Source organism: Triturus cristatus, chromosome 1_2, assembly GCF_964204655.1.
Source record: "Triturus cristatus chromosome 1_2, aTriCri1.1, whole genome shotgun sequence".
Taxonomy (NCBI): Eukaryota; Metazoa; Chordata; class Amphibia; order Caudata; family Salamandridae; genus Triturus; species Triturus cristatus.
Window position 1 is genome coordinate 115003965 of NC_140580.1, and position 27785 is coordinate 115031749.

At 42.8% G+C, this 27785-nt stretch overlaps 1 protein-coding gene across 3 annotated transcripts in view; it reads right to left on the minus strand.

Annotated features, from left to right (window-relative positions):
* The window catches only part of ENO4 (enolase 4), a 506130-nt gene that overhangs the window by 269534 nt on the left and 208811 nt on the right, over positions 1-27785 (minus strand). The gene's annotated exons all lie outside the window — the stretch shown is intronic.

Sequence of the window (27785 nt, forward strand, 5' to 3'; positions counted from 1 at the left end):
GAACACAGTTGAAAATGCATAAATACACCCTCACAGAGATGAAGGTACAACATGAAAGAGACCACAGACCCTGGACACGTGAAGAATGAAATGAAACCTTAGTATAAGACATGTAGATGGCTGACAAGGAAAGTCATTTTTTGGGGAAGGTGGGTATGGTAGGGTGAGAGACCGGGTGGGATGCGTACCTGACTGCTGCAACAGAGGCATAAACAAACAATTGTTCAATCTTTGCATACTGCTTCTGGGGTGATTGAGGGTACTGAGGCTATATTGAATGAATGTAAGGCCCACTGTGAGGAATTGTATGCACCAAAGCCTATCGTGGACCCCAGCCACATCCAACAATACCCGGATGGGGTTGCCCTTGCATTGCTTGAGCAGAGAACACAATATTACCTACAGGAACGTATTGGGGTTCAGGAAATCACTGGTGCAATTGAGAGCATGCCTGGAGAAAAGGCCTCTGGCTCTAATGGACTCACTGCTGAGTTCTTGGAGGAATTGAAAACTTGTGCCATGGCTGGCCAGCGTGTACCAAGAAGCTCTGGAAACTGAAAGACTGCCGCCCACAACTAGAGAGTCCGTTATTTAAGCAATCCTTAAACAGCGTAAAAATGCCAAAGATTGCAATTCTTATAGAGAGATTTCCTTAAATAACCATGATGATAAAATTCTAGTCCAGGTAGTTGCTTATCACCTTAAGCCTTTAATGAAAAGACTGATACTTCCAGAACAGCCTGGGTTTATACCAGGGTGAGTTACCACTAAGAATTTACTAACCATTTTTTGCACTCGTGCCTCAGTTCCGCCCAGATACAAAGGCTCTATCAGTCCTATTGGGGGTGGGAAGTGCAGTCCTTTTACGAATGGGGATACGCCACAACATTTTAAGAATCATTGAGTTACAACAGGCAGAGACAATCCCTCGTATGTGTATTAATGGCTACACCTAGCAGCCATTTCCAATTTATAGAGGCAGACATCAAAGGTGGCCTCTCCCCCTCACACTAGCCATGGAGCCCCTGGCCACTTGGTTAAGAGAAAGATACTCACATAGATAGATACCGTTCCCAACAAAGAATTTGCACATGTTTCTCTATGTTGATGACATTATGGTTTTTTGAAGAATACTGAGAATATCTGGCAGATGTCATTAGAGAGATAACCAGATTTGGGGGGCTTTCAGGAACATATATCAGTTGGGGAAAGTCAGAGATGTACCCTCTTACGAACATGACCAAATAATCAATATCCACTCAGAAAATTGTGTAGAAAATCTGTTAGACAGCTGAGAATATACATCAATAAGAAAGCCAATTGCTGAGCCGCAAAAACGATGGCCTGACAATGGAAAACCTCAATAGACAGACTGAAAGATGGATACAATTGCCACTGTCTATGAGGGGATAGAATTGTTCTGAATAAAATGATTGAGTTACCCACATTTTCATACCAATGTAATAATATTCCAACCCCACTCAGCAAACATTTGTTTGTTTAACTAAGATCCTTGTTGACTAAAGGTCTGTGGGGTTGTAAAAATCTCAGGTTAAAGTGGGGACTCTAACACTGCCATTCGAGAGACGGGATTTTGCAGTTCCTGATTTAGATTTTGTTTTTTTACACTGAACAACCCCATTATGCGAGATATTGGTTTGACCCACAGTGTTGCAATCCTCACCTCCTGGTGGAGAAGCACCAATTGGATCAGGAGAGTTGAGCACCTATCTCATGATTGAACAACTTAAACCTGATTAATTTGTACAAACTGGTCGATTTGGTCTATGGCCATGTCGGCCGGAATAGAACACCCCTCTACTGCCCGGCTGTTAAACTCCTCACTAATACAGCACCCCCTCTAACGTTAGATATAGATGTTAATAGCAAGGAAAGGGCAAGCCTCTTTCTTATGAGTGGGCCAGTTATTTGAGGGTGGGAAGATTCTAACATTACATCAGTTCCAGGAAACAGAGTGATTAATTTGCTGGAGGAGTTTGCTGCTTTTTTTTGTAGAATCAGACCTTCAATATCGGTCAAATTACCCTAATTTTTGGATAAGTTCCCTCCTCTCACACACTTGATTGTGGCTTCAGAATCCTGTAGATAGGTAAATGGCTGTATGGATTATATATGAAATGTATAAAGGCTACTGAGAGGGAACAAGATTTAGACTAAGAGATTGATGCCAGAGTCTGGAAATACTGATGCAGTCAAACTCAGTCCCTATTCATCAACCACAGACAGAACCTCATACACTTTGAATTTCTGAAAAGGTTATACTCAAGCTTTTTACCTAGAATACACCTCTCTAAACCCTCACACTGTGTGAGATGTTACAGAGACTCGGCCAAATTCGATTGAACATTGCAAAGCTTCCCTACTGGTCTGAAATTACACAAGGCGTACGAGAGATACTGGACATGCATGTGGAGTGCTCCCCAGACTGTTACGGTTGGGCCCCTCCCGAAATCGACCAATAGAATTGGTGCAGTGCTGATACTTTTGGCAAACTCACACTGCTACACTATTGAGTGAGAAGCTTACCCCTAAAATTAAAGACTGGCTGAAAGATGCAGCGCTTAGTGGCGAGATGGCAGAAGCATATACCGACTTGTAAGTAAACCAGGTGAGACCTGGTGAGATATTTGGGGCAGACATTGATAATACCTAGATGCCAGTGTGTTGAAGATATTTTCAGTGCTGAGTTCATACCTGTAGTATATGTTTGTTTATTTGTATTTTCATTTTAGGAACTAATAAAAAAATGATTAGAAAATTAATTTGGATTACCAACAGCAACTGAATAAACAAGGAATGCTCTTTGGATAAACAAACTAAATACTGTAATCTAGCATCACAGCCTCTGCCACCCATTTTAATTTCAAGCTTCAATTTATATATTTTGCTTATTTGCACAGTTATTTTAGAAATGAATAACAATGGATTAGTAAAATAAAACTGGATTAGCTACTGCAACTGAATAGTTTGATGACATATGTATTACTGAAGGGTAAGGAAACACAATCATAAAAGAAGTCTTTGGTAGTGGAACTGCCTAAGAAGTACTTTGGTAGTGGAACTGCATACGAATACTAAGTAAAGAAGAGCAGCAGACAGGTTATGGAGAGCCACCATCGTAGTGAACATGTTTAGTTTTATGAGGGCTAGAGTGAAGCAAAGAGATGAGACAAACCAAGCCTTTTTTCTGTACCATGATAAAACTGTAGTCGATTCCTCAGAATCATTCTTACGTACGGAAAAACATTTGTCCACATGAACAGAACACCCTTCTGCACAAGCACCTGGGTGGATGAGGATGATTTTGCTCTAAAGGTAGAATGCTCTTTGGATAAACACTAACTAAATACTGTAACTTAGCACCACAACCTCTTTCACCCATAGGGTGAAAGGGTATAGGGTCACCTTCCATACTTTCATAAGCACTTAATAATGAGCTGGCACCTGGTTCAATAGGCCGATGATTTGTTGGTTGTCTTAGTCTCCTTGTAACAATACAAACATGAGTCCCAGGACCTGCTTTCTGAATTAGCTGAAGAAGGACACAAATCCTCTAGAGAAAAACTGCAATTTTGTCTACCCAGTATTCGATACCTAGCTCATGACTTCTTTGTCACCGGGGTTTTCCTTGAGGCAGTCCATAAGTTACACAGACCAGTCACTGTTTCTTTGGTACGCACTCTTTTGGGGATAGGTGGGTATTCTCGTGAATGGATTTTAGGCTATGCTAATATTGTGAAACCATTAAAGACTTTTTGAAAAGTATACACCAGAACCTTTCCTCTAGTCCATGGAAGCAGAGCAAGATTTTGTGTCTTTGAAAAATACACTGTCATCTACCCTTCCTTGGGTATACCGAATTGCTTCATAGCTTTCACTTTTTAATGCTATGAGAGGAAGGATTATGCCCTCGGGCACTGGTGCAGGATGGCGGTGATAAAAAGATCGCGGTGATAAAAAGAACCAGATTGCTAATTCCTCAGCTATTGATTCAGTGGTGGGAAGACTGACTCCATGTTTGAGAGCTGCAGCAATAGCTGCCCATCTTCTAAAAGTGTCTGAAAACATTGCTCTTAGTTTGTCCCTCAAATGATATTGTACTTCATGCTTTGGCCATGCCATAACATCAAAAACCCAGCACTTTTCAAACTCCAAATTGTCTCATTATGAAATATTGTTACTCTCAGCCTCTCATAATACGGAAGGAAAATTTACTCGTATTGAATCCAGATTCAATGATTTCCACTTTTCTTGATGGAGAACCTTGTGACTGTCTTCTTTCAATCGCCCACCTCATGAAGCCCCGCATTGATATAATGTTACACCCCTGCTGAATTATGATCTTGTATATTATACTGGTGCTTCTGGTCATTGAAATGATGATGGAACACTGGTTGCTGGTTATGCTGTCTGCACCCTACACAAACTTGCTGAGAGTCACCGTTTACCACATTTGCATTCTGCTCAAGTAGCTGAAATAATTGCTCTTCCCCATGCTTGCATTTTGTCCATTCAGAAAAGTGCAACTATCTTCACTGAGTCATGCATTTGGGTTAGCCCACATCGGAGGGCTGCTTTGGATGCAGCAAGGGTTCATCAGAGGTGCATGTACCCATTTGAAAATGTGTCTTACTTAAAAGGGTTGTTTGACAACCTCCAACAGTCAAAGAAAGTAGCAATTGATAAGTGTGCTCCCTGCCTATTTACTCAAGATTAAGTGTCTAAAGGTAATGCTTTTGCCGTCAATGTTAGTACAAAATTATCCTTTTTACCCCCTATTTGATGTAAACCGTGTATATGTCTCTAACTGTTGAGAACCTTATGCCTACTCTACAAGCATCCAAAAGTGAAACGTTGACTAGGACTATGGCCTGTGAGACAGACAGACAAACACACGCACGCACATACATACGTTTGCATCTAATTTCTCCTCTATTGCTCAGCAGTACTGTCACATCCCATTTGTTAAGCCTAAAACATAAGAAAGGGGACCAAAACTACCCTAGCTGCCCATCTTGCCTCTTCAGGACCATTTATCCACATTCAAATAGATTTAATCCCAATGCCCTGATGCTGTTCAAATGCATATGTCCTAATACTGGTTAGAAGGGTTTCTGGATGGGTGGATGCCTATCCCTGTGCCCCTGCTGGTTCAACCACTGTAGCCAAAAGACTAATACAATGCTTTGTTCCTATGGTTTGAACCCCATTCAAGATTAGAAGTGGCAAAGGAACACATATTTTGTCTTCTGTAGTCCAGGAACTGTGCAAAGCTCAAGCAACTATATAGATTTTCCATTGTGCTTATTATCCCTAGTCCTCAGGGAGTGTTTAATGGAACACTGAAAAATAAGAAGACTACAACAAGTAAAGAAACAGAACTTAAGTGGCCAGATGCTCTACTCTTAGTGCTAATGTCGATGAGAGCTATTTCTATCCAAAAGACCAATGTAAACCAGTATGAAGATTTCATGGGCAAACCGATGACTCTCCCAACTCCACATATCCAGTGTTTCTAGCTTTAATTGGATTGCATGTCTGTTGATTTGACTTTAAGAGTACTGCAAATAACGTATTTGCTGTCACAAGAGCTTCTGTTATCCAGTTCAAGCTAAAGTGCCCACCAGCCCAATTAATGTCTGCCATGATCTGCAACCTGGACAGTAGATCTACATTATGTTTCACCAGCGACAGTCATCGCTTCTAACCCAGTGGTGCTGTCTGTTCCAAGTCCTGTTCATCCCCAACACTGCTGCCAAGTATTGAAAACTGCCTGCCTGGACCCATGACTAGCATTAGATAGCCTGCAGAGTCCAGCCAGTGGAAGCCTCTTGTGTATATGTAACCTCTCCCTCCTCTCCCACCCAGCTTGTGGAGTCTTAATAACTACTTGGGGTTGATATGCAATGAGAACCTGATAGAGGCATCTGTGGTCGCCCAAGCAGATATTCATACTGTTCTCACCCAATTAGAGAGCACCAACAAATGAAGGCCTGCAGGCCTGGTAGGGGCCATTAAGAGGATCCTTTTTTAGGTCTCGCCTTGCTATCGCGTAAGCGATCGCAAAGCGAGACTATTGTAAAAGGGCATTTCAAAGTGCTCCCAAAAAGCGGATTGCCTTGCTAGCACGCGCACAATCACGCGCTTGGTGCCGCCATGCACTCCGCTTTTTGGGAGCACTTCAAAGGGTTTGCTCCCCCGCCTGGAATGCGCTCCCTCGCCCCCAAGCGAGTGCGCGCCACGCTCTTGTTTTTCTTGTTTAGATTACTAGAAGGGGCGGGTGCTTCCTGGCACGACTTGTACCTTCTGCGGCACACCCTATACATTTTGAAAACGACCAAAAATAGATAGTCGCTGGCCTGAAATTATAATTGACATGCCTTGCTACTTCAGTCAAGACCAGGGTGTGCAATTTCAAGCTCTAAAAAAATCTGCTCCCTAAAAAGTAGTACTTTTGGACGTTGTTGGTGCTAAATCCTTCGTACTAGCCCTATGATTTTACAAAATACTTTTTTCCCCCAATATATATTTTGATCATGATATTGTGGTTGGTTATCTGTAGTACGTTATGCCAGTATTTATATGTAAGTCCTAAACATTGTATTGCACGCATAAAACTATTTACACTCGCAGGTTCTGTTTGTTAGGCGTGATAACGCTTTTTAAGGAGGTGCAATATTTATATGTAGAAATAAATGCATAATCAAATTCCTGTGCGCATTAAGGCATTATGGCCTCCTCTGCACTCCAAGTACAGCCCCCAGATTAAAGGCCTTTGCTGCTGGTACGACTAGCGTCCAAATAAACTATTCATCGCTTTAAGTGCCAACCAGACTATTTAAAGTTGATCACTTTCCAAAAGCGGTCAGCCCCTCCGTGAAAAATTGCATATGCATTACCATCTGCCTGTGCCGCCTTATTGGCAAAGGGCTACACGACCAAAGAAATACGGCGAATTTGATTCTCTTCGACCACGGATCTTTCAGAGGTTCAAAGCGAGGTGGGGGCTGGCCAATGTTTGGTGCGGAGGCACCTTCTATGCAGGGAATCTCAATCGGATTCTGTAAGATTCTCACGTGGGCTGGTGTTGGGAGATGTCAGCTGGGCTGGGCACAGTCAGAAACACTTTATGAAGTCTGTTGTTAGGCTAGTGTACTTGTGATAAATGTTTGTCACTAATCTGTCCGGTTATGATCAAGATGTTAGAGTTTGACAGTTTCTTAGCTTTTCAACTCAGTATTGTAACTGTGTGTTCTCTTCTGTATGTGTTCGTGTATATATATGAGAGTATATCTGCATATATGTGTAACTCTGAATGCCTGTATGTGCTTGTCTGTGAGAGCCTATGTGTGTGGTGTGCGCACATGTGAGCCTGTCACAGTGCAAGCCTGTTTCTGTGAGTTTTGCTATACGAATGTCTGTATGTGCATGTGTGTACTATGTTTCTGTTTGTCTGTTTTTTGTGTGTTTGTATGTGCGCACGCGCATGTGATTCTGTCGCTGCGCTAGTCGGTTTCTGTAAGTTTCTCTATGCGAATGTCTGTATTTGCTGTGTTACTGTGTGTCCTGTGTTACTGTGCGTGTGTATTTTCTGTGCGCGTCTCTTTTCTTTTCTTTTAGGTTTTGCTTAGCTGTGGACAGCTGCCATCCCCTCTTTACAACCTGTTGGAAGGACAGGAGCGGCCCGCAGGATTAATGGGATAGTTGAAGTTTGTCAGGTCCCCCCTTACCCCCCCCCCTCATGGAATGGCTATGAGAAGGGTAGAGGTTTCCAGCTTTACTGCAGAGCCGAGGGCAGCAGCGCATGTGTTGTGCAGTCGAGCTTAGAATATGCAGTTTCACAGTAGGGCGCAGTTTGTTCAGTATCACAGTCGGTCACTGCTTACTTTGTAAAAACAATAAGTATCCGGGCCCTCGTCAGGAGGTCACTGCAGCCTGCACCACCATTTGCCCCTGCCAGCGCTGCCAATAAAAGCACCAGTAAAAGAAACACAAGGGCACCCAAAGCAATAAGTCAGGGACCTTGGGAAGTAACGTATTATAAGAGACACTGGTCCCTGAAAACGAGAAATATTCGCAAAAAACAATGAATATAGCCAAAATTGGTGCTATATTATAGCCTATGTCCAGCCGGACAAGGCGACTTTAATAAGAAACAATAGTTTAGCGGTGATCAAAGGGATGTAAGCAAAATGTTGGTGGGACACAAGCCTGTATCCTGTGGCTTACATATCAAGAGAACATAATATTTTGGAAAAACATACAGGCAATTGCAGGGATGTTTCTATGTCAAAGAATACTCGATAGTGAAACATCTTAGTATACAGCTTGTCACCTTCACCACATTTTATACACATAGATTGTTTTAGTGTAAGGTGAACCACATAGTCGACGACGTTTCGATCCTTAACGGGGGGATTTTAGGATCATCATCAGGACTGATTAGTATGAATTGCCAATTTAAGAAATGCCTTCGGGTGGAGACGAGTACAAAAGTATATTGATTCGTCTGGGTCCAATGACAAGAACGAGTCAAGGTTCCGAAGGAACGGCCTCGAGTTTCCGAGTTTTTGAGGCAAAATGAAAATTCGTCTTGGTTCGATGACCTGAGCGAATTTAGGGAATCCAAGAAGTGAGCCTTGGGCAATGAAGGTACAATCAAGTCAACACGGTGATGCGGTATCTCGTTACAATGAAGGAGATGCGTTCCGTGGGGGTCTGCAGGACAGCGCGGTCGGACAATATCGGGATTGTCCGACCGCGCTGTCCTGCAGACCCCCACGGAACGCATCTCCTTCATTGTAACGAGATACCGCATCACCGTGTTGACTTGATTGTACCTTCATTGCCCAAGGCTCACTTCTTGGATTCCCTAAATTCGCTCAGGTCATCGAACCAAGACGAATTTTCATTTTGCCTCAAAAACTCGGAAACTCGAGGCCGTTCCTTCGGAACCTTGACTCGTTCTTGTCATTGGACCCAGACGAATCAATATACTTTTGTACTCGTCTCCACCCGAAGGCATTTCTTAAATTGGCAATTCATACTAATCAGTCCTGATGATGATCCTAAAATCCCCCCGTTAAGGATCGAAACGTCGTCGACTATGTGGTTCACCTTACACTAAAACAATCTATGTGTATAAAATGTGGTGAAGGTGACAAGCTGTATACTAAGATGTTTCACTATCGAGTATTCTTTGACATAGAAACATCCCTGCAATTGCCTGTATGTTTTTCCAAAATATTATGTTCTCTTGATATGTAAGCCACAGGATACAGGCTTGTGTCCCACCAACATTTTGCTTACATCCCTTTGATCACCGCTAAACTATTGTTTCTTATTAAAGTCGCCTTGTCCGGCCAATAAAAGCACCAGCACAACTGTGTGAAGAGCGGCTGCTGTTTGTGCGTTTTAACAACGCCTGTTTCTTCCATCGAGATAAAATACCGCCAGTGCGCGGGACCCTTCAATTTGTGACTAACGATGTCTGCTTTGAGGTGAAGCTGAGGTGCTTTCATCTGCGCCAGTCGGGGTGTTTGCCCTTTGACCCGAGATATCTGAAGTGCCCTTTCTGTCGGTATTAATGGTGAGGTTCATTGCATTTTTTTAGCTATTAGTATTGTAAATAACAATGCCTTATATTTATGTTTTAAAACCCAAAACATAAATATAAGGCATTGTTATTTACAATGCCAATAGCTCAGACTCTCTTAACTGCGAGACCTATTGCATTGCAAATGCTTGTTTAAATTGTATTTCTAAAGCGCAACACTTATCCCCATAGGGATGTCACAGCACTGAGTCGTTGCTTGACCTAACCACTGAGAGATTATACTGGACAAGATACATCATATCATCCATTAGCCCGTAATAAGCCAGGTTTTCAATTTCTTTCCAAATCTGGTATAATTCTCAATGAGTTGAATCTCCAAAGGAAGATAATTCCACTGAGCAGCAGCCAAATATGAAAAGGATCGGCCCCCAATTCTCACTTTCCTTATTTGCTTGGTTTGAGCTAGGGCCATATTGCGAAATATTAAGTCACGGGTGGGTTTGTAAAATTCCAATCTGGCTTGTAGTATCTCAGGACCATCATTGTGCAAACCATTATGCGCATAGCATAATAGTTTAAAGTTTTCGCGCTTTCGCATCGGCAACCAGTGCAAGGAGGCTAAGCAGGCTGAAGCAGAACCAAACCTATCCATGTTACAGATTAGCTTGGCTGAAGCATTTTGGATCACCTGTAATCTTGTGAAGAGGTAATCAGCCATTCCAACAAATAATTGCATTACCATAGTCCAGTCTACTTGTTATTAGGGCCTGAACGATGTTTTTTTTGCCAGGTTATTGGAATCCATTTAAACATTCTTCTCAGCAGCTTAAGCATTTACTACATGTAGCCCTGATGTACTCTTGCATGGACAGTTATTTGTCAATAATGACCCCTAGATTTTTTTAAATATTTTGGGCCTTGGCATCCCCCCTAGTATCTCTGGCCACCCAAATCAGATGTGCACCTCTGAACAGCAGTATCTCTGTTTTCTCTGCATTGAGCTCTAAACAATGCTTTGTCATCCATCCTGCTACTTCTGTGAAGCAACCCCATAAATTACAATGGGTCTCATCGTAATCCTCCCCCAGTGATATCAATAACTGGGTATCATCTGCAAAGGACGTAGCCTCAAAACCCCAATTCCCACTAATTTGAGGCAATGGGGCTACATAAATGTTAAAAAGAGTGGGGCTCAAGGAGGAGCCTTTGGGGACTCCACAATTAGACATAAAAGAACGGGACCTGCAAGTACCCAACTGCACTCTCTGTGTTCTATTCAATAAGAAGGAGCTTAACCACCTAAGGGCATGTGAATGTAAGCCAATCTTGTGAAGTCTGTCTATCAGCAGTATATGAGAGACAGTATCAAATGCTCCAGACATGTCAAGTAGGAGCAGGGCTGCAGCCCCGCCCTGATCAACTACTGACCTGATATCATCCAACACAGCTAACAATGTGGAATCAGTGCTGTTAGCTCGGAAACCAGTCTGAGAAGAGTACAGCAAATTACTGGTGTCCAAGAAATTGGTCAATTGTTTGTTCACTAAATTCTCAAAACTTTTACACATGAAGGGAAGAAGCGATATTGGTCGATAACTTCAGAGGACCGACACATCAATTCCAACTTTTTTTCTGCCAGGGGTAAAAGTACCACTCCCTTCCAAATCTCTGGATAAATCCCTTCTGCCAAAGATTGATTAAAAATGTGTGTAAAAGGTGGGCCTAAAACCATAGCTGATTTGGGATATATAAAATGAGGACAGGGATCCAACTGTGAACCAGATTTGACTTCCTTCATCGGCTGTACTACTGGAGTTTCTAATACTGGTTCACAGGTTCACGAGGGGCCAGCCTTGCAGGGAGGGGGGAATTTGGATGCAGGGGCTGGCCGACAGTGTCCCCCAGGGTCCCCCAAACTGCCTCAACACAGTCCTTACATGTGATGATGTAACCCACTGTGTTGAAGGTTGGGGCCACAAAGGGCAACCTGAATCACCTACATACTAAAGGACCTCATCTCATGATGAATGCCTGCCTCTCTACTTGTTTGCCTGCACCAGTGCCATGCACTTCCTGGACTGTGGTGGAGAGAATTTTGTGCTGGGCACAGCAGAGCTCTAGTATATACAGGGACACCCCAGCACATGGTGTGGAGTGATAGATCAGTACAGATTAGATGACATGCCCTGAGCATTTAAGATTGGTAAAGCAATATTCTAACTGGCACGGTGGGTCAATTTGGACAAAGCTGACCTGAAGCAAGGCAACCTATCCTTTGAAGACCATAAAAGCATCATCGATCGGCTGAGTCATCCGGAGTCTGAACCAACTGGCACCTAGATGGTAGATGGAGGGACTAAACTTCTGCTCCTTGGTTTAAAGGTGTGCCAAAAAACAATTGATGGGAAAATTGATAAGATAACAACTCAGCTTGATCACCTGACTGAATGTCAAAACAGGCAAAATGTACGCTTTATTGGTGTGGCATGCCGGGTATCAGATTTTGAAGATGACAGCACCTGTAATGAGAACAAAATACTAGCAATGGAAAACACACTGGCGGGGGTGTCAGCATACAGTAAAAACCTCCCGCCAGAGCAAAAGCAAAATCCTAGTACTGGTGGAGACAATGCACATTGCTAAAATTGAGCTCTTTGTGGAAAATATGCTTTCTGGGATATTCGGGGGAGACAATTTTACAGCCATGTTCATGGAGTGTGCTCGCTGCTTACTGAAACTTAAACATGAAACTTGTTCCTAGAGCACCACCATACCATCATGCCCAATTACTGTCCGCATAGTGATAGAGCTGCTGTGTTGTGGTTTGCACAGGAAAGGTGGTCCTTGAGATATCCGGGGTACAACATTGTCATAAATCCTGACATGCCACGATGAAACATTACACCAAGCAAAAGTTTATGGAGACCACAAAGCTGCGCTGAAAGGATGTTATGACTTGAAGTGCCCAGCCAAGCAACATGTTGAGAGCGAGGGAAAGCCAACTTACTTCACAAAGTATGAAGCTGCATTGAAATTTGCCAAACAATGAGCGAGAATGACCCAACAGGACTCCACTCTGAATAACAGAGATGAAAGCTGTGATCAAAATGCCTCAATTGGCCTGGAGTGATGCCCTACCCTCGATGTACAAGTGATGGGCACTGGACATTATCCTCCATTATAGATGGCCTTGTAAAAGTTATGAACATATATACTATTGAACCCTACTCTGAGCTTTTGAGGTCGGAAGACATTTTCAAAATATTCAGGTATAACATCCCCTTGGAGCAGAGCGGCATCCTGCCCCCACATGTGTGTACCACAACAAATTTGATTTTTCTTTTTGTATGTGGGGGTTATATTATCTAGTGTACATTCACGGATGGTTGAGATCATCAGTGTGGGTGGGACTCAAAGTTGGGGATCTCAGTGCAAGGAAGGATGGGTGGGATTGGATGGGAAGGGATTGGAGGGTAAAACAAGTTAGTTACTTATGTGTTGTTGGTAATGTTTGACATTTATTGGCACCTTAACATGCGGTTTCATATTTGCACATAACCAAGAGCATAGACATGGGTGCTGAGGGGTTTCTTTATTCTTCTTTTTTTCCCCTTCCCCTCTCCCCGTCCTTTTCTTCTTTCTTTTCTCTTTTTTTCTATATGTGAGGGGCTTCTGTTTTCTTTTTTTTCTTTTTTCTCTTGGTCTTCCTGTTTTATCTCAATTTTTTGCTTTTACATGATTAAAATGTATAAGTTAAGTTGGTATTTGTATCTAATACAATAATGTATACTCCTATTGTGTTAAAAATGTATTGTGAATTAATCCTCAGATGATATTTGAATAACAGACACTGTGCTGTGACATAAATTTAAAATACAAAAAATAAAAATAAATAAAAATGGGTGCTGAGAGTGATCCGACCCCGCTACATGGACACTGAAAAATGCAATAGGGTCACTTACACACAAGTGCATAAGTCTCATTTCATAGAGTATCATAGGCTTAAATAACCCTAAATAATCTGATTGCTACAGGCCTACCTACACAGGCATAACATTTCAATTGCGCTATTGCAGCAAACGGACTTACAGGATACCAATTCATCTAACAAGTGTGGAGTAAGTATTTTTCAATGCATCATACAGCTCTTACTTATGGGGTGGCCATTCTAACATGGTGATCTGTCGTTTACAAACATTATTGCGTATTTATACACACTGGGAGTAGATGTTATCATAATGGGCACTTTAAACGACTTCCCTATAACTATTATCAATGTTTACGGCCCTAATAATTAAACCTGATTCACTGAAGCACAAATATCTCAATACCTAGACATTGTCATGGCCTGGTTGGAACATGAAAGTGAACTACCATTAAAAGAACCCTTAACACAAATGAGATCATGGACACTCTTATGAGCATGGCAAACAGGAAGGTTCCGGGTCGGACGGCCTCATGGCTGAATTAAAAAAGCATTTAAAGATCTCATTAATCCACACTTACTAGAGGTTTACAATGAGGCACTTCACATAAACAGGCTGCCACTGTCCTCGTGAGAAGCCATAATTATCACACTACTAAAATCCTCCAAAGATCCGCAGCGTACCAAATCTTAAAAGCCATTGTCCCCACTCAATTTAGATAGTAAAATATTGAGCCATTTTAATGTTAATAGATTGAAACATGTACTAAAAGAATTTGTCCTATAGGATCATACGGTGTTAATACCCGTCAGGTTTACTACCCACAACATACATATATTATTCCCAAAAATGCATCAGATAGACCCAGAGACATTGGCGATCGGGGCCTTTGTGGATGCAAAGAAAGGGTTTGATTCACTAGAATGGCCCTTTATGCATAGATTCTTAAACAAATGGAAATGAAAAATCTATTATTTGCATACCCGACAGCCCGCATGAAAAGAAACTCCCTTTCACACTCAATATCTCTCAACAGAGGAACGAGACAAGGCTGCCCCTTATCTCTGCTCTTATTTGCTATGGCAATGGAACCTTTGGAATGCAGACCTATGCAACATCACGCAGGCAGGGGGCTACCCTTCACCAACAGAAAACTGGCACAATCTATGTACACGGATGATATCATGCCAACATCCAGAAACTAACCTTACACCAGTGCTCCACGAAATTACAAAGTTTGGGACCAAATTGAGGATAACAGTAAATTGGAGAAACTCGTAAATAAATTCACTGAAGCTGGCTATGCAGGCATTCAATTCAGATCACCAGTTGCTCTAGAACAGGGTACTCCAGCATTTTCTAAATTGAGAGCTACTTCAGATCAATGGTAAATAGTCCAGAGCTCCAAACGGCTTTGACCTTTGTCTCAGTAGTGACCCCATCAGTTACAATCACAATAGAGACCACAGCTTGCTGGATTACTAGCAGTGACTAAACAGCTTCATGCCCTAATATCAAGTGACAAAATTATCATCCTCCCAAACTATTATATCTTGAATATGGACTAAGACAATATCATGAAGGTAAATGCAAAACAACAGTTGATGGACAGAATGCAGAACAATGTCATACATTCACCCCAGTACAGAGATCTGGGCCTAAATCCATCGTTTTTTTGCTCACCATGCCATTCCAGTTTGAACCCAGCCATATGCAAATCGGTCTTGACCCTGTGCCTCATGGGAACAGTCCAGCCCGAACTGCCAAGCCAGGTCCTCCCTGGACTGGAACCAAGCATCCTAGGACCGGTTTCGGGGTTTCACCCCTCTTCAGCCAGGATAGCTATAATCCAGTGGCACAGTGAGCACGGGACTCACGTCTGAGCATACCCGTCTCACTCGGGGTGACAAATGCAAAACAACAGTTGATGGACAGAATGCAGAACAACGCCATACATTCACCTCAGTACAGAGATCTGGGCCTAAATCCATCGTTTTTTTGCTCACTATGCCATTCCAGTTTGAACCCAGCCAGATGCTCCGTCCATCACTACCCCCTTTTGTACCGCTTTAATATCATGAAGGTACACACACATATATGGAAAGCATTGATTTACTCTTCTTAACTTCATATCTACGTACTTTGGAGATATATCTTCAAGATAAAAAAGATGTGGGTTAAGAATTTAATAAATCTAAGCTTACCTTTATGTCCATTACTTCATTATATAGTGGTAGTCAACGCTCTTGATACAGTATTTTGGCGGGCTGAGATTTAAAAATCGATATTGAAGTAGAACACAAAGAGCCCTAAACGCATAAGGCAGGGTTACTAACAGCAACAAGATCTAAATCAGTTTTGGATTTCAATCCTTTTGTTATTCAAACATCAGCCTATCAGTTTCTCAAAAAACATGTTTTTCCATGAACTATGCATTCTTGTTTTTTGGTTAATGCACTCAAAGAAAATCTTTTTTATTTTTAAAGAAAGCCTACGTTTTATTCCTTAAAAAATTAGTTTTCATGCATTGCCCTCAAATGTTCGCTTGTGATTTCCTAAGTACAAATGCACCTCTTGACAGATTCTACCCAAGCTACCCAGGTATTAACAAGGCCAGGGATGCTCAGCTTAATGCCAAAGATACCTACATCATGCCAAGGTTGCCCACCATTATGTTAGCACCATAACCGTGTCAGTCATGGACATTATCATTCCAAGGATAGGGACGATTATGTGATAGATGCTCAAAATTACACAACACACAATAATAATATGGAAGGAAGCTGCCATTAAGACACGAGTAATCCAAGGGTGTTCCAAAAATGTCAAAATTTCCTATTATTACTCCAGTGCCAACATTATGCCAGCAACAGTCATAACTGGGTCAGAGATGAACCCCTTATATAGGGGACACCAGATATATTTGGTGTTCCCTGACACCAGAAATAGCTTCCAAGGAGAGACAATGTTTTTCAAAGGAATGACACAATGCCAGCCATACACATAACAAACACATAATAGCAAGCATATGCACACACATATCCACAGAAACATATAAACAAACACACATACCTAGATTTACACATCATTCCCACTGTCTTAAACAAACAAGGTGATACCTGTCTCCACTGTCGATCAATTTTCTGATCTCATTGGCTAAAGTGCTATTAACGTTCAGTACCTACACACTTCCACTCTGTCTCCAGTAGTCTCACACGATAGCAACTCCACCGTAGCTATTGTTGGCACTTTTTTTCTGGTCCAGTTTTCACACATACTATTTGAATGATAGAGTGGGGCTTGCAAAGTGGCCAATCTCCATGTGACTTTGCTAAATTGGGAGTGGGGACAGCTACCATATAGGTAGGGGTGGGGGAAATCACCTGCAGCCTTGCCCCGATGAACTTTACCTTCTCAGAAATGTGTTCTCAGAATTTCTTCTAAGTTCGAAGATAAGCGCTGACCAGATCCAATCCATTTCTTGTATCCATACCACGATACATTGCAGTCAGCCATATTCTCCTACTTTGACCCAGTCTCATGTGACTAGATGTCCGCGGCTGGCGCTTTCAGGCGATAGTTTGTACCTTAAGCTTTAAAAATTAATAACTTTAGTTCTATTGATTGTTTTTTTATTGTTTTAGTGTCAAATAATGTGTTATACTTTGCTCTCTTTTTCTAAATTGGAATGAGATTTTTGTTGTGTTGTGTTTTCACTTTATTACTGTTTGTGTGCTGCTTAAATACTTTACGCATTGCCTCCGAGCTAAGCCCAAGTGCTTTTAGGGCCAATCTTCCAGAGGGTTAAGCACGGGTAAATTTAGTGACTTTTGTGGTTCACACTGACAAGGATTGTGACTCTTGCTTGACCAGGATTAACAACCCAGTCAATCAATAATCAAATCTCTCACAGTATTTTAGAAAAAGATTCATGCAGAAGGTAAGGCAGTGGATGGCTCTATTCTATCCTCTGCTCTAGTGAGGTTTTATACATACATTACTTCTTTGCTAGGCTCTGGAAGCCATCATGAGAAATTCCACTTTAATTCAAAAGATGCCTCTCAGTTCAAAGTGATTTTGGGAATGCCTTGGTTAACCTTACATGCATATTGTATTGATTGGGCTGCCAGAACTGTACAATTAAACTATGATTATTGTCATACTAGTTGTATGATGCCATATAAATCCAGAGAGAGTTGTCCTTCTAAAGTGCATGGAGGATTTGGTATTTCATCAGCTGTTAGTGGTGCAATATTCTTACTATCAAGTTATGAAGAATTAAGTGATGTATTTAAAAAGAAAAAGGAAACTGTGTTATCCCCTTATAGAAGCTATGCTATGATTCTAAGAGTAATTTGGACCTCATTGCTCAAATACTTACTTGTCCTACATATGCCTTCACTAAATAAGAACCAAAATATCTTAAATAATGCTTAGATGAAAAATTGGCTAATGAGTTCATTTGGCTCGACTGTCTCCTGCTTCTTCCCCATTGTTCCTTAAAAAGGAGGTGAAATGAGAATCTGTATAGACTATAAATCCCTCAATAGAATCACAGTGAAGACATGTTACTCTATGCATTAATATCTGTTCTGTCTGATCCGAAATACAAAGATATTTACGAAGTTCGATATCAAACGAGCTTGCCTTCTTGCCTTGAGAGGGTGATGAATGAAAAAAGGCATTTGGCGGTTTGAATACCAGGTTGTACCTTTCGACTCTTTATTGTAGCTGTAGTGTTACAGTATTTTATTGATGACGTATTGATTTCTAGATGTGTTCTGTATTGTCTACGAATATGATATTTGATGTATTCAGCATCCTTAAAAACAAAAGTAACATTGTAAGGCAGTGCCCTACCTCAACTTAAGTCAAAGGTATTCAGAGTTTTTGGGCGTTGACAATTTTTATAGGCACTTCATTCATCAGTTTTTGGTAATGATTAGACCCATTACTGAGTCACGTTGAAAAGGAGCAGTTTTTTGTTTAGTTGCAGGAGGCAGATAAGGTCATTCCTTTTTGGAAATAGCATATTTCTATTGGTTTTATTATGCAACATTCAAATATGCAATATAATTTCACTGTTGAGAGAGATGCTTCCTATCATTCTATAGGAAGTGTTATATATCCAAATCAGGTTCATCCAGTAGATTACTTTTCTTAGACACTTGCACCAACAGAGTTAAATTATACAATTACTGATAAGGTAAATGTTTTTCTAATTTGGGGCTGACTATTGATGAGAGTTGAGATTGGATGTACTATCTTTTTATGCGTTCACTGTATGTTTTGTACTTTTATGGTTGTAAAAACTGAATGAAGAATTGTTAAAAGGCTAAGGTAGTTTGACCATTAAAACATCTTTTGATGACTAGAAACATTATTTATTATGGTTTAACAATCCCAATAAACACTTCTTGAGATGGGAATGTCTCCTGCACCTCTAAGGACCAACGACTGCAGAGGCAGAGAACCACACGCCCCAGGAGCCCCCAGGGCAGCGCAATGAGCAGAGGTCCCGCCCCCTGACACCGGGACTGCTTTAAAGCACCTCGCGCCTCCCGCTTCGCGGGAGACGCTTCGCAGCACCTCTAAGGACCAACGACTGCAGAGGCAGAGAACCACACGCCCCAGGAGCCCTCAGGGCAGCGCAACGAGCAGAGGTCCTGCCCCCTGACACCGGGACTGCTTTAAAGCACCTCGCGCCTCCCGCTTCGCGGGAGACGCTTCGCAGCACCTCTAAGGACCAACGACTGCAGAGGCAGAGAACCACACGCCCCAGGAGCCCTCAGGGCAGCGCAACGAGCAGAGGTCCCGCCCCCTGACACCGGGACTGCTTTAAAGCACCTCGCGCCTCCCGCTTCGCGGGAGACGCTTCGCAGCACCTCTAAGGACCAACGACTGCAGAGGCAGAGAACCACACGCCCCAGGAGCCCTCAGGGCAGCGCAACGAGCAGAGGTCCCGCCCCCTGACACCGGGACTGCTTTAAAGCACCTCGCGCCTCACGCATCGCGGGACGCGCGCGGGAGTGCGCCGGGCTAAGCCCGGGCAAAGGGCGGGCCGTCTGTGGCCGTCCGGGGCAGGAGGAGGCAGGGCTGGGCCACGTCTCTGAGGCTAACATCTCCTTGGTAAGATCTCTTTGTCTGTTGTAATTCTGCTATCGTATACAACCATGTCATGTGTCACGGATAAAGAGGGGCAACGCTGCCTAACACCAGCCACAGTAGGCGGAAGAACTACAGGTACACTTGATGACTTCTTTTTGAGAGCAGCTGACGTTGTAAGTAGGGAGATTGCCCGGACTGAAAAACGTTTGTCCCTGGAACTTCTGAGTAATAGACGCTCCTCCCTAGGAGATTTAAATTGCGTGGTGTCACCAGTAAGGACAGATCTGACTTCCGCATGCCCACGTATGTCAACGTACTCTGTCCACGCTGTTGTTGAGGATTCCGTGTTCCAGAGTAATAATTCCTTCAGCAGCCTTGATTCATCCGAGGGTTTTTATCCAATCGAGCCTAGAAAAAGTTTACAGCCAGATGATCATGTAGCCTCCGATGCCAAAGCAGTAGCGCTTCTCTCTAGTGTGGATAAGGAAGAGAAAAAGAAAAGGAAAAGGGGTGGTAACAGCCAAACAGGCAGGAAATCCAAAATTATAAAACTGACTGGTACACATAGTGTTACTTGCCCTAAGAATGCTACTAAAAAATCCAAGAAGAACACACAAATTTTGACTGATCCTCTTTTATTGTCCCCTGTCTTACAAAATAGAGATTCATTTGATGGAAGGGTCGAGGACACAACCGTATCTCTTCCTAACATAATTCACCTTATGCGTTCCTTTACCCTTCCATTAATAGAGAGATTGAAAGAGATTAACAATAAGTTAGACGCTTTGGAGGAGCTTGTCAACACCAATACGTGTAGACTTGTGACCTTAACACCGCCCAAGCCGTGCACCTGCACTGGAATAATACCCAGTAACAACCCAGCCCCTCAAGGTCTAAACACCCAGAAAGATATAATAATTCCTGGCGATAATTGCGTCACTATTTTACCCGTGTTGCCCCCGATATCTACTAGTGTCAATACTGTTGAACCCACCCCACCTACTAACACCTACTTACAAACTAGTGATAAATGTGTGAGGGAGAAAGAGCGGGATGATCAGGATGAACGGGTTCCATTACCGGTTATTAACCTCCCACCAGCGTGCTCACCTTTAGTAGTAGTGCTCGCTAATATCCCTACTTTGAATAAAGGCGCTAGCGAGGACTTTGGCCAATTAAAAAACAAGGTGCTCCACTGGTTGACAAAGAATACCATGGCGGGTCACAACACTTGGAACGAGCTAATAATGGTACGAAGAGTGGCCTGGATTGGTAGATCTAAGAAAACCATTGATGGAGATTGCATTATACTTAATTTTAACAATCCTTTTTTGGTTAGACGAATTATCTACGAATCGTTCTACAATGTGAAACCACAATCGAGGGGCATCCAGATCCTCCCACTCGATTTTTTCTACAGAGAGCTGAATAGACCAAACTCCAGTATGATCTCGGAGCTTGGGGGGAGGAAGAGCTATCGCACCCCACTCAATTTAGGTTGGGAATACCCCAGGAAAACGTTCCCTATTAGGACTTGGTGTGGGAGGGACGACGGTCACCGTAGTTTTTCTGGGGTCAACCGCTTCTCAGTTTTGAGCGGACTCGAAGGAGTGGATTGACGCCCATCTGCAGAGGCCGCTGTTACTCCCGCCATGACTGAATTGTGTGTACCTACTGCGATCCCTTGTTTTAACGACGTGCAGTCGGTAACCCCATTATTGCACCTACCTGAGCCAGTAAAAGACAAAGGAACCAGGATTGTTTTCTGGAATGTAGCTGGTCTTCGTTCCAAGATTGATAATCCCATATGGATCGACTATATTAAGGATATAGATATTTTATGTTTGCAAGAGACCTGGTCCTTGGAAGCCATCCATATTACCGGTTACATAACCTTTCATCAACCTGCTAGTCCGTCTACCTCTGGGAGAAATAAAGGGGGTCTGACTATCTATTTATCTAACCTGATGGAGACCCTGTCTGTAAAAATGGTGGGCTAATGCGATCATTATCAGATTGTTTCAATCCGGGTGTCCCCAAACGTGGAAATGCTTATTGTTAATCTGTACAATAGCATTGAGAAAGGTTTAGTAAATGGTATGATAAATATTCTCACTAAGGATTTGGGAGCTCTGCTAGCCTTATCTCATCGGGATTCAATCATTATTTGGGGAGGTGACTTTAATCACCACCTCTGTAAACATTTTCTGAGCGGTTGTGGTGATCAGGAAAAATATACATTTGAATATCAACCACATTTCGATCACAACAGCGGGGGTGACTCATTTAATGAAATGATGGCAACCTTTGATCTTGGTTTTATTAACTTGCTCTGTAGACCTCCGGTGGAGTTTAGCCCGACGTATGTGGGGAGAGGGTATAGCACGTTGATTGACTTTGTCACAATTACCAACTCCCATTCCAGCTGGCTAACTGATTTTGCAACACATATTATTGGGGTGAGTGATCATCTTCCCTTGAGCTTAAGCATTCAGCTCCCTTGCAAATCAGTTCGTCTTCTGGTGGAGAAACTGGCCTGGACTATCGACAGCACCTTAAATAGAACAAACGGGTTTGCCCTTAAATGGTCACAGTGCAATCAAGTGGAGACGTATAGGAATATTATTAAACAAGCTTTAATTTCCATTAACGTGTGCCTTCAGGATGAAGTATCCCATACAGATATCCTGGAATCTTTTGCTTCCATCACAAAGATCATCAAAGATGTTCTACACCGTCCCCCAAAAACGGGGAAAGTAGCTAGAAAAGGGTGGTTTGATTCGGCGTGTACCAAGGCCCACACTGCCTTAAAGATAGCCTTGGGGAAAAATCCTAGGAATCAAACTGAAATTACTCATTCTAGACGCGTGTACAACCAGGTTAGGAAGGTGCGGAAACGCGCGCTTAAGAACGAAGCGTGGGAATGCCTATATAACGCTTCCCTGGAAAAGGACTGCTCTGCCTTCTGGCTGGCGGTCAGGGCTCCTTTCCTTATTACAGGGGAAACGGATAGAATGGATGTGGCCATTACTGAAGATTCTTGGGTCGACTTCTTCGCTGAGGTTTATAACCCGGGAGGGAAAGACAAATTGGTAGCTAAGAAGCCCATTACTCAGGGCCAACTGGCGGACGATTTCGTCCCGTTTAATTTAGATGCTACTGTTGACGAATTGTCCGCCGCAATCACCCAGAGCAAAGGCAATAAAGCGCCAGGCGCTGATGGCGTCCCAATTGATTTATTCAAACTTCAGCCGGGACTCTGGTCGCCTCTACTTACGCGTGCTTTAGAGGCCAGTTGCGCGCGGGGTTTCATCGATACTTGGGCAGACTCGATAATTATACCAATATTCAAAAAAGGGGACCGGGACAAACCTTCTTGTTACCGTCCCATATCCCTTCTGGACTCTTTTTTGAAAGTCACTGGGCGAGTTATCCTGAACCGTTTGCAACTTTGGGCCGACGAGTTTAACATCTTATCGCCGGTTCAATACGGCTTTCGCAAGGGCTGCGGTACCGTAGAACAGGTCCTCAACTTCACGTCACTAGTTGGCAAATATACTCAGGCCAAAGAGGGCAAACTTTTTGTTGTGTTCGTTGACCTAAGTGCGGCTTTCGATTGTGTCATTCATAATCGATTATGGCAGATCTTGAGCGACATGAAGGTTGATGAAGTACTTATCTCCTTTCTAAGGCAGTTGTATGCTGGCGCTAGGGCAAAGGTCAGATATGGTTTAAATGGTGAATGCACTAAGCCCTTCTATGTAAAGAGGGGCGTGAGACAAGGGTGCGTACTCGCCCCACTGCTGTTTAACTTGTATACCAACGACCTAGAAAAAGTTTTGATTGCTGCAGTACGCGATTCCCCCCAGGCCAATCAGCATCAAATCGCGTCCCTTTTATATGCTGACGATGCAGTGATCATATCCCGGACGCAAAGAGGTCTCCAAACTGCTCTGGACACTTACATAAAGTTTATGGATAACAGGGGGTTAAAATTGAATGTTTCCAAATCGTTTGTAATGTCCTGTGGCAGTGGCAAAAAAAGAGCATGCCGCTTGTTTGTGGGGAAAGAGGAACTTGCCCCAGCTAAAATATTTTCGTACTTGGGAATAGTCCTCGAGGAAAAGGGGTCCTGGGGGCCAGCTATTAGAAATAGGACATTGTCATTTAAGAAAGCTACCGCTGCACTTATGATCTTCTCGAAAAAGCTGGGGAGGAGACCACCGGCAATACTGTTAAAAATCTACCAAGCCAAGTGCATCAGTATAGCCATCTATGGGGCAGGTATTTGGGGGATCAATAATAATTTCTCCTCAATACAAAGGGTAGAGAACGCTTTCTTAAGATTTATCTTGGCAACCCCTGCTAGTTCCCCTGTTTTTAACTGTCACGCAGAGCTAGGTATGCGCTATGTGAGTGATCTGATTAGTATACAACCAGTTCTGCTTTGGTACAGGGTATGGACTTCTCCAGCATTAACGTTAAATAGAGATATCCTTAAAGATTGTATGGGATTGGATAAGGCACTTAGGATACCCTGGTTGAAGTATATTTGTCATTTCACAAGGGACCTTGGCAGACCCGAGTTTTACTTTCAACCAGAGACCATGTGCAGTCTATCAAGAAAGGATTTGAAGGAGCTATGTTGGTCCCACGTTGAATCACTTAGATTAGGCGTTGAACTCAATAAGAACCTTGTATTTCAACATCAATTTACATTGGTTTCTAGTGATATTCAGCCTTATTTAACATGGTGCCAGGTGGGCTTTGACCGTTTTTTGCTCACCAGGCTAAGGTTCGATGTCTTTTTCCGCTTAGTTTCCTTCCCCGTAGTTAATGACTGGGCAAGAAAATTATGTAATTGCCCTTGTGATAATCTGTCTACCCAGTCAACCCTACATGTAATTTGTTTTTGTAAATTTTATTCGGTGGAAAGATCTAGATGGATTAAGCCATTTTAAAAAAAACATGGTTCTTGGAGACACTGTCGGCCCGCCTTATTGTTTTTAGTATCTTTACAAAACGAATACTGTGTGTCAATAATGTTGGGCTTTTTAAAAAGTATTTTAAGGAAAAGGAAACGTTTAATAAGTTTTTAAAGTAACTTATTTATGTTCTGTGTAACGATATTTTATTGTGGATTACTTTTGTCTATATGAACATGTTACTTTTATGAATTCATGAATCTTGAACTCGAATAAAGTATTATTATCCTGTATATTTATTTATTTATATGTTTTATATAGCGCTAACTAGACCGGAAGATATCAGAGCGCATTACAGAATCCCGAGCAAGGCAATAATCAAGACGCTGAAGTATAAGACGCGCAACAATCTAGGTTCAAGTACACACAAAATACATACAAGAAAAAAAAATAGTTAGGCAGTGAGGGTGGAACACAACAGAATATCTACCCAGAAAAATAGTTAGGTCATTGTAAATATAATTGTAAAACATTTGTAAAGCGCATGGTTACCAAAGGCATCCCAGTGCTAGAGGCCATGGTTCATGAATTACATATCAGTTTGTGGAAACAGGAAGGTTTTTATACGTTTCCGGAAGACCAGATGGTTAGTTTCACACTGAATGGCGAGGGGGAGGGAGTTCCATAGCCTTGCTGCGTTATATGAGAAAAGGCGACCCCCTGTACGTGCTTTCCTAATTCTAGGTACAACTGCCAACTGTTTATTGCCTGATCGCAGGGTCATGAGGAAGGATTACTGATTGTGGTCAATTAGCACAGTATGAATCCAAGGAGAGAAAGACATTCTAGACAACAGAGCAAACAAAAACAGCCAACTGTTTAACAGGGTCTGAAACTTTGAAAGACAGACTATTTGAACAGAGTTCAGATTGTTCATGTGTTCCAGTATTTGTTAACGAGATGGAGTTTCAGTTCTCTTTTGAAGCCAGAGAAGGAGGGGTTGCATCATAGGTCCCTCGGGAGAGAGTTCCATATGCTGGGTGCATTTCCTGAAAAAGGAGCGAGCCTGTGTTGATTTCCTTTTTAGTTTGGACAGAACGAGAAGAAGTGTGTTGGAGCTTCTCAGTGCTTGGGTTCTTCCTGCTCTTGTGAGTTTATGGTCTAAATAGTCTATGGTATGTGAGTGAAGGGCTTTGTGGGTGATCCAGGCAGTCTTCTAAGTACAACTTTGTTGAATGGGAAGCCAGTTGAGGGTCTTGAGGGCAGGAGTGAGGTGTTCTAACCGTTTAGTATCTGGTATGAGCCAGACTGCCATGTTTAGTACTCATCTGAGGGGGGCGAGGTGGGTTTTCGGGGTCCCTGATACAGCAGATTCTGTTAAAAGGAGGAAAGTTTCTAAGCTGGGCCTATCCCTTTTGTTTCTCCAGGAGTGCTACTTCAGGAAGGCGGATGACAGCAAGGTGAAAAGATGTTGTTTTGGGTACTCTCGTTTGGAGCCAGCATCATCACGTCTTGTTGTGATGGCCTATAAAAAGACTGTGTCGTCACTGCAGCCAGCAAATGAAATTTGAAAAGGAACCATCTGAAACCATTGCCAGGACTTTGGACAGCAGATCAACATCCCCTGCCTGGAAAATCAGTTTAAAGGTGGGATCCAATCCATCCCATTTTGTATCAGTTGCAGGTTCTTCTTGACCATGGAACAAAGTGCTTCACAGAGTACTCACAGAACTACTCTAATCCAGAGATAGTGTTTATTCAATAGCCACTTTTCCAGAGGTGGGGGACATTACCTGAAGTCTTTGCAACTTCCTGGAGATCGATGGGACTACTTAGTGCCTACCAACCTGCCTGCAGTCCTGGACTGGAGCCAAAAGCAGCCCTGACAAAAATCTTCAAAACAGCTCTGCCCCCTTCCTTCTTGCTCGTATCTCTCTCTTGCCTCTTTCTCTCTCTCTCTCTCTCTCTCTCTCTCACTCTCTCTCTCTCTCACTCTCTCTCTCACTCTGTCATAAAGAACTCACACTACCCCCCTGTGACTGCTGTAATTACCTTCGGGAAGCTGGAGAATGCCTCTACAACGACCTTGCCACAAAACTGGCGTCCAAAGGTTCTATCTGCCTGCCTGATGTGGAGGGGATTCCGTGATACTGGCCTCTGAATATATCACATTTCAGAAATCACATAGCAATAGGATAACGTCCATTCGATAGTCAGTTCCTAGTATCGGATCAGGTAGGAAGAAGAGAATAAAGCTCACTTCTACAGCCTGTAAATGTGAGGCGGCTGGTTGGGCTGTACCACTGTTGCCTCAAAGGAAAGAAAAACACATGTGTCATGGAGCCAGATTAACAGGTCTTCTAGGTATTGCCGAGGCTGACTTGGGAACATAAATCACATTCCCTCCATGATTCTATATTATGGGTTAAGGAATGAAGGGGAAAGGAGGGAAAACACGCTGATTTGAGGTTTGTGACGAATGCGTGCTACAATCCCATCAGATCGTTACTCATGGCCTGCTGCTCATGTCTGTAGACCTGGAGCGTGGGTTCAGAGTGCGTTGTTTCCTCAGCATGTCATATGACACCTGCCACAGAGGGAATAGGGCTGGATACGTCTCACCGCATTATCTGGTGGTTCCGGGGTGCTTCACCGTGTGCCGATTGATCTTCCTCCCATCTGCAGCAGAGAAAGGTGAGGACTGCAGTGCTGAGGAGACTGAGCTCGTGCTCAAACAGCCATTTCCCTCTGCGTCAGGCTATGCCCCCTTACCCAATAATGTTAATGCATAATATTTGCACTATAGTTCTGACTTAAAAATCCTTGCTGTTCCATCACAGGATAACTTTAGGATAGTCACAATCCTGCTGTCTTGAAAAAGTTCAAGACAAATGTTCAAATAGTTCACAGTTCATTTTCACAACATGACTCAAATTTCAGTATACTTCTCTGTATTTTCAATGTCCTTTAAACAACTCCAGTGAGAAGCAACAGCTCTGGTCAAAGGGAATCCGAGATCTGCGTAGCATCATTCCAGCTACAGCAATATATAATATACCAATGGCTTAACAAAGGCACCATGTGCCACAAAGAAAGTCATAGGGAGTTCATGGCGTCCTGGTAAATGTAGTTATCATTGGGGTGCTGTCACGTAGTGGGGTCCCCATGTACATGGAGCCGCTCTCCAGGCAGTGCCAACACTCTACAGGGGCCCCCAGCATTTCCTCCCCTGAGTTAGACTCTTGCAAG